A 7,221-nucleotide genomic window follows, 5' to 3' on the forward strand; every position below is an offset into this window, starting at 1 on the left:
TGTACACTGTACCACAATTGTGGTGTCACCTGCAAGCTTACCAATGATATCATATACATATGTATGACGGATAATAGAGGAACCAGTAACATACTGGGCAGAAGCCTCCAGTCTGAAATGGGAAGGAAGCGGTTGGAGGCGGTTGGAGCAGCGTCCGGGCGGTAGGTTTAAAAACCCAGCGCGGGGCTTGTTCACACAGAGGCCCAGAAGCGGTTGGAGGCGGTTGGAGCAGTGTACGGGCGGTAGGTTTAAAAACCCAGCGCGGGGCTTGTTCACACAGAGGCCCAGAAGCGGTTGGAGGCGGTTGGAGGCGGTTGGAGCAGCGTCCGGGCGGTAGGTTTAAAAACCCAGCGCGGGGCTTGTTCACACAGAGGCACAGAAGCGGTTGGAGGCGGTTGGAGCGTTGGTGTAAAAACGTTCCCACACACTTTAAAAGAAGTGTTCTGGAGGAAGCCGCTGATTGGTGGAAGCGGACTAGAGGAAGCAGCTGATTGGGCGTAACCCCGAGGTTGTAAATCTGCTTTTTGTTCGTACTTTTTGTTAAGGGTTCAGTGAGTTAAGGGTTCAGTGCTTTTTAGTAAAGGTACAGTTTAAAGGATTAAGAGGGATTTGATTTAATTTGGGGGTAAGACATGTCAGATGAGATCGGCCCCGTGGAGTGCTCATCCTGCAACATGTGGAAGATCAGGGATATTGTCGGTGTCCCTGAAGACTACGTGTGCAGGAAGTGTGTCCAGCTGCAGCTCCCGGCAAACCGCATTGAACGGTTAGAGCTGCGGTTGGACTCATTCTGGAGCATCCACGATGCTGAGAAGGTCGTGAATAGCACGTATAGTGAGTTGGCCACACCACAGGTAAAAGATAAGCGGACAGAAAGGAAACGGGTGGCCACTAGCCAGCGTAGCAGTAGGCAGGTAGTGCAGGAGTCCCCTGCGGTCATCTCCCTCCTAAACAGATATGCCATTTCGGATACTGTTGGGGGAGATGGCTCATCAGGGGAAGGCAGCAGCAGCCACGTTCATGGCACCGTGGGTGGCTCTGCGGCAAAAGAGGGGAGGAAAAAGAGTGGAAGGGCTATAGTGATAGGGGATTCAATTGTAAGGGGAATAGATAGGCGTTTCTGCGGCCGCAAACGAGACTCCAGGATGGTATGTTGCCTCCCTGGTGCAAGGGTCAGGGATATCTCTGAGCGGCTGCAGGACATTCTGAAGGGGGAGGGTGAGCAGCCAGTTGTCGTGGTGCACGTTGGCACCAACGATTTAGGTAAAAAACGGGATGAGGTCCTACAAGGTGAATTTAGAGAGCTAGGAGATAAACTAAAAAGTAGGACCTCAAAGGTAATAACCTCTGGATTACTACCAGTGCCACGTGCTAGTCAGAGTAGGAATAGGAGGATATTTCAGATGAATACGTGGCTTGAAAAATGGTGCAAGGGGGAGGGATTCAAATTTTTAGGACATTGGAACCAGTTCTGGGAGAGGTGGGACGAGTACAAACAGGACGGTCTGCACCTGAGCTGGAATGGAACCAATGTCCTAAGGGGACTGTTTGCTAGTGCTTTCGGGGAGGATTTAAACTAATGTGGCAGGGGGATGGGAGCAGGAGCAGAGAGACAGAGGGGTGTAAAATGAGGGTAGAAGCAACAGGTAGCAAGGTGAAAAGTAAAAGTGGTAGGCAGACAAATCAGGACAAAAATCAAAAAGGGCCACTTTTCAACATAATTGTATAAGGGGTAAGAGAGTTGTAAAAACCTGAAGGCTTTGTGTCTCAATGCAAGGAGTATACGTAATAAGGTGGATGAATTAAATGTGGAGATAGTTATTAATGATTATGATATAGTTGGGATTACGGAGACATGGCTCCAGGGTGACCAAGGCTGGGAGCTCAACATCCAGGGATATTCTATATTCAGGCGGGATAGACAGAAAGGAAAAGGAGGTGGGGTAGCGTTACTGGTTAGAGAGGAGATTAAAGCAGTGGAAAGGAAGGACATTAGCTTGGAGGAAGTGGAATCGATATGGGTAGAGCTACGAAACACTAAGGGGCAGAAAACGCTAGTGGGAGTTGTGTACAGGCCACCGAACAGCAGTAGTGAGGTTGGGGATGGCATCAAGCAGGAAATTAGAAATGCGTGCACTAAAGGTGCAGCAGTTATAGTGGGTGACTTCAATCTACATATAGATTGGGTGAACCAAACTGGCAGGGTTGCTGAGGAAGAGAATTTCTTGGAATGTTTGAGAGATGGTTTTCTAAACCAACATGTCGAGGAACTAACGAGAGAACAGGCCATTCTAGACTGGGTATTGGGTAATGAGGAAGGGTTAGTTAGCAGTCTTGTTGTGCGAGGCCCCTTGGGCAAGAGTGATCATAATATGGTAGAGTTCTTCATTAGGATGGAGAGTGACAAAGTCGATACAGAAACAAGTGTTCTGAACTTAAAGAAAGGTAACTTTGAGGGTCTGATGCGTGAATTGTCCAATATAGACTGGCGATTGATGCTGAAAGGGTTGACGGGGGACATGCAATGGAAGGCATTTAAAGGTCGCATGGATGAACTACAACAAGTGTTCATCCCAGTTTGGCAAAAGAACAAACCAGGAAAGGTAGTGCATCCGTGGCTAACAAGGGAAATCAAGGATAGTATTAAAACAAAAGATGAAGCATACAGATTAGCCAGAAAAAGTAGCATACCAGAGGACTGGGAGAAATTCAGAGTCCAGCAGAGGAGGACAAAGGGCTTAATTAGGAAAGGGAAAATAGATTATGAGGGAAAACTGGCAAGGAACATAAAAACAGACTGCAAAAGCTTTTATAGATATGTCAAGAGAAAAAGATTAGTTAAGGCAAATGTAGGTCCCTTGCAGTCGGAAACAGGTGAATTGATCATAGGGAACAAGGAGATGGCAGACCAATTGAACAAATACTTTGGTTCTGTCTTCACTAAGGAAGACATAAACCGTCTGCCGGAAATAGCGGGGGACCGGTGGTCTAATGAGATGGAGGAACTGAGGGAAATCCAGGTTAGTCGGGAAGTGGTGTTAGGTAAATTAAATGGATTAAAGGCAGATAAATCCCCAGGGCCAGATAGGCTGCATCCCAGAGTGTTTAAGGAAGTAGCCTCAGAAATAGTGGATGCATTAGTGATAATTTTTCAAAACTCTTTAGATTCTGGAGTAGTTCCTGAGGACTGGAGGGTAGCTAATGTAACCCTACTTTTTAAAAAGGGAGGGAGAGAGAAAACGGGGAATTATAGACCAGGCAGGCAGTGACTAGTGGGGTACCGCAAGGCTCAGTGCTGGGACTCCAGTTATTTACAGTGTATAATAATGATTTGGACGAGGGAATGGAATCTCTAAGTTTGCGGATGACACGAAGCTGGGTGGCAGTGTTAGCTGCGAGGAGGATGCTAGGAGGCTGCAGAGTGACTTGGATAGATTAGGCGAGTGGGCAAATGCATGGCAGATGCAATATAATGTGGATGTCAGGTTATCCACTTTGGCGGCAAGAACAGGAAAGCAGAGTATTACCTGAATGGTGACCGATTGGGAGAAGGGGAGATGCAACGTGACCTGGGTGTCATGGTGCACCAGTCATTGAAAGCAAGCATGCAGGTGCAGCAGGCAGTGAAGAAAGCGAATGGTATGTTGGCATTCATAGCAAGAGGATTTGAGTTTAGGAGCAGGGAGGTTCTGCTGCAGTTGTACAGGACCTTGGTGAGACCGCACCTGGAGTATTGTGTGCAGTTTTGGTCTCCTAACCTGAGGAAAGACGTTCTTGCCATAGAGGGAGTACAGAGAAGGTTCACCAGATTAATCCCTGGGATGGCGGGACTTGCATATGAGGAAAGGCTGGATAGACTGGGCTTGTACTCGCTGGAATTTAGAAGACTGAGGGGGGATCTTATAGAAACATATAAAATTCTTAAGGGGTTGGAGAGGCTAGATGCGGGAAGATTGTTCCCGATGTTGGGGGAGTCCAGAACCACGGGTCACAGCTTAAGGATAAGGGTCTTTTGGGACCGAGATGAGAAAATATTTCTTCACACAAAGAGTGGTGAGTCTGTAGAATTCTCTGCCACAGTAGGTAGTTGAGGCCAGTTCATTGGTTATATTTAAGAGGGAGTTAGATGTGGCCCTTTTTGCTAAAGGGATCAGGGGGTATGGAGAGAAGGCAGGTACAGGCTACTGAGCTGGATGATCAGCCATGATCATATTGAATGGCGGTGCAGGCTCGAAGGGCCGAATGGCCTACTCCTATTTTCTATGTTTCTATGAATGCAATGATGCTAAAGAGGCCACAGATGGAGGATGATCACAGCGCCAGAGGGGGTTACAGAGAGATTGAGTCAGTCAGAACCAAGGAGGAATTGGACCACGAAGATGAGAATTCTAAAACTGATGCAAGGACCCAGTGGATCAGGTACGAACACAAACTCACTGTTCACTGCCCAGCAGGCAGGAAGATGTCACAGTGGAGGAGCAGTCAGACGCACAAGATTCAACCAGTCAGGTCCCAGATCCACCTGGGAACGACAAAGAGCAAGGACCAGCTCAGTTAATACAATCGCCACCTTCCCGATCTCTCCAAGTCAGTCTTGGGACCTCACCCCCTCACCTCCTGGCCGATACCTCCGGCCACACCAACATCTCCCCGCCGGGGGGAAGGAAGCCTCACCTCCATCCCCGGGCCCAGGCCGCTCCCCCTCCGTGGGCCTCGCCGCCGCCCCGCGCCCGGACCGGCCGGTTGCCAGGGCAACGACGTCACTGACGCTACGTGTCCTGTGTAACGTCAGGCGCACGTCGCTCTGTGAGTTTGCCCCGCGTCACGTGACAGGGGCGGCCGCAGACCGGGGCAGAGGGAACTGTCAATCACAGGAGTCAACACTGACCGAAAATTACATAAAATAATAAAAATAAATATAGAATGCAAATGAGATTAAGTCCAGGTGGCTGGAAGGTAATTAGATCGTATGCCTTCCTGCCAAGATTAAAAAGGACAGAAAGTGCTGGAGCAAGTCAGCAGGTCAGGCAGCATCTGTGGAGAACATGAACAGGGGATGGTGTCGGTCTGCGACCCTTTTGCAGTTTGATTGTGGGAGGGGCAGAGAAAGCTGGGAGGCAGAGGCAGCACAAAGCGTGGCAGGTAAGCGGTGAACACAAGCCAGGGAAGTTTTGAGAGACAGATGGTTGGAACACTTTGCTTTGGTAATGGAAGAGGCCCAGAATAGAAAGGTCAGTATGGGAAGGAAAGAGAGTTAAAATGGTTAGCATTGGGGGCAGGTAGTTGACCTTGGCGGAGCGAGTGCAAACGTTCAATGAAATGGTTGGCGAGTCTCCAGTTGGTTTGCCGAGGTACAGGAGGCCACAAGTACTAGCCAGCGAACTAAAGGTCAATGAACATGACATCAGTGGTGGGGAAGCAACTGGAAGAGGTTGTGTGAGACAGGAGCTAACTGTACTGAAATGTCAAGACCCGAAACGTCACCCATTCCTTCTCTCCAGAGATGCTGCCTGTCCCGCTGAGTTACTGTCACATTTTGTGTCTACCTTTGGTTTAAACCAGCATCTGCAATTTCTACACAATTGATAGGTGGATAGTGGTGAGGGGCAGATGGTTGGACAGGCAAAAGGTTGGACAAGGCCAGAGATGAAAAACAAAAGGTGTGAGATAATAGACAATAGACAATAGGTGCAGGAGGAGGCCATTCGGCTATTCGAGCCAGCACCGCCATTCAATGTGATCATGGCGGATCATTCTCAATCAGTACCCCATTCCTGCCTTCTCCCCATACCTCCTGACTCTGCTATCCTTAAGAGCTCCATCTAGCTCTCTCTTGAATGCAAGGACAGATAGGATAAGGATAGAAGGGTAACAAATTGTGTATTGTCAGCAAACCACTGCCAATTGCCGATTGCAGATAACCGAGGAAGGAGCTGGAGATGAGAGGCCGCTCTCTGCGACTTGGGTGAAGCAGCATCATGTCAGGCAGAGGGAAAGGAGAACATCAAGAAGTTCTTCGTCTCCAAAGGTGTTCAGAGAGCAAGACAGGGTAAGAGGGAATTGTGTCAACTCCAGACAGATTTGCAGCAACTATCTCCTTCTGCAGAAGAGAGGGGTGGATGTGAGGGAGGAACTGAAAGAGTTGAAGGGCCGGCAAGCTCGGCTCTTTACCTCTGAATCCTCCAAGATCATCTTCCGGTCCAGGGTCCGCCATGTTGAGCAGGATGAGACGTGCTCACGTTTCTTCTTCCATAAGGTTCACAGGGGGAGCTCTGTGATCAAAAGCCTTAGGGAGGACGGCTCGGTAACATCCTTGCAGACAGACATGCTAAAGATCTGCTGATCCTTTTATAAGGATCTGTACGATAAAAAGACCACAGACAGCACCGCCTCCCAGAACTTCCTGTCCTCCATCACGGAAGTCTTGGACGACAGCAAGCGGGAGAGTCTGGACTGACCCTGGAGGAGCTGACTGGCTCCATCCGTTCCTTTGACTCGAGTAAAACTCCCGGAGGCGATGGCTTACCGGCAGAGTTGTACTCGGCTCTGTGGGACTGGGTGGGCCCGGACATGCTGGAAGTGTACAACGATATACTTCTAGCCGGCAGCATGTCAGACTCTATGAGGAAGGGCAGCATCACCCGAATCTACAAGCAGAAGGGGGAGATGAATGACATAAGGAATTGGAGACCCATCACATTGTTAAATGTAGACTACAAGATCCTGTCTAAGGCCATCGCCAACCGGGTCAAGTCTGCTCTGGGACAGGTGATCCACCCGGACCAAACCTGTGCTGTACCTGGCAGGAAAATCTCAGACAGCCTGGTGCTGCTGAGAGACACCATTGCCTACGTGCAGGACAGATGGGTGGATGCCTGCCCTGGTCAGCTTGGACCAGGAGGCCTTCGACAGGATATCGCACACGTACATGAGGGACGTGCTCTCCAAAATGGGCTTTGGGGAGGGAATCAGGAAGTGGATACAACTGCTGTACAACGATATCTGTAGTGCAGTCCAAATTAATGGGTGGGAATCAGACAGCTTCCCCGTCAGGTCTGGAGTCAGGCAGGGTTGCCCTCTCTCCCCTGTCTTGTTCGTCTGTTGCATTGAGCCCTTTGCCGAATCCATCAGGAAGGATGTGAGCATAAGAGCAGTGACATTGCCAGGCAGTGGGGGCACTCAGGACAAGGCCTCCCTGTACATGGACGATATCGCCGTCTT

Source organism: Rhinoraja longicauda, chromosome 34, assembly GCF_053455715.1.
Source record: "Rhinoraja longicauda isolate Sanriku21f chromosome 34, sRhiLon1.1, whole genome shotgun sequence".
In the NCBI taxonomy this organism is placed as follows: Eukaryota; Metazoa; Chordata; class Chondrichthyes; order Rajiformes; family Arhynchobatidae; genus Rhinoraja; species Rhinoraja longicauda.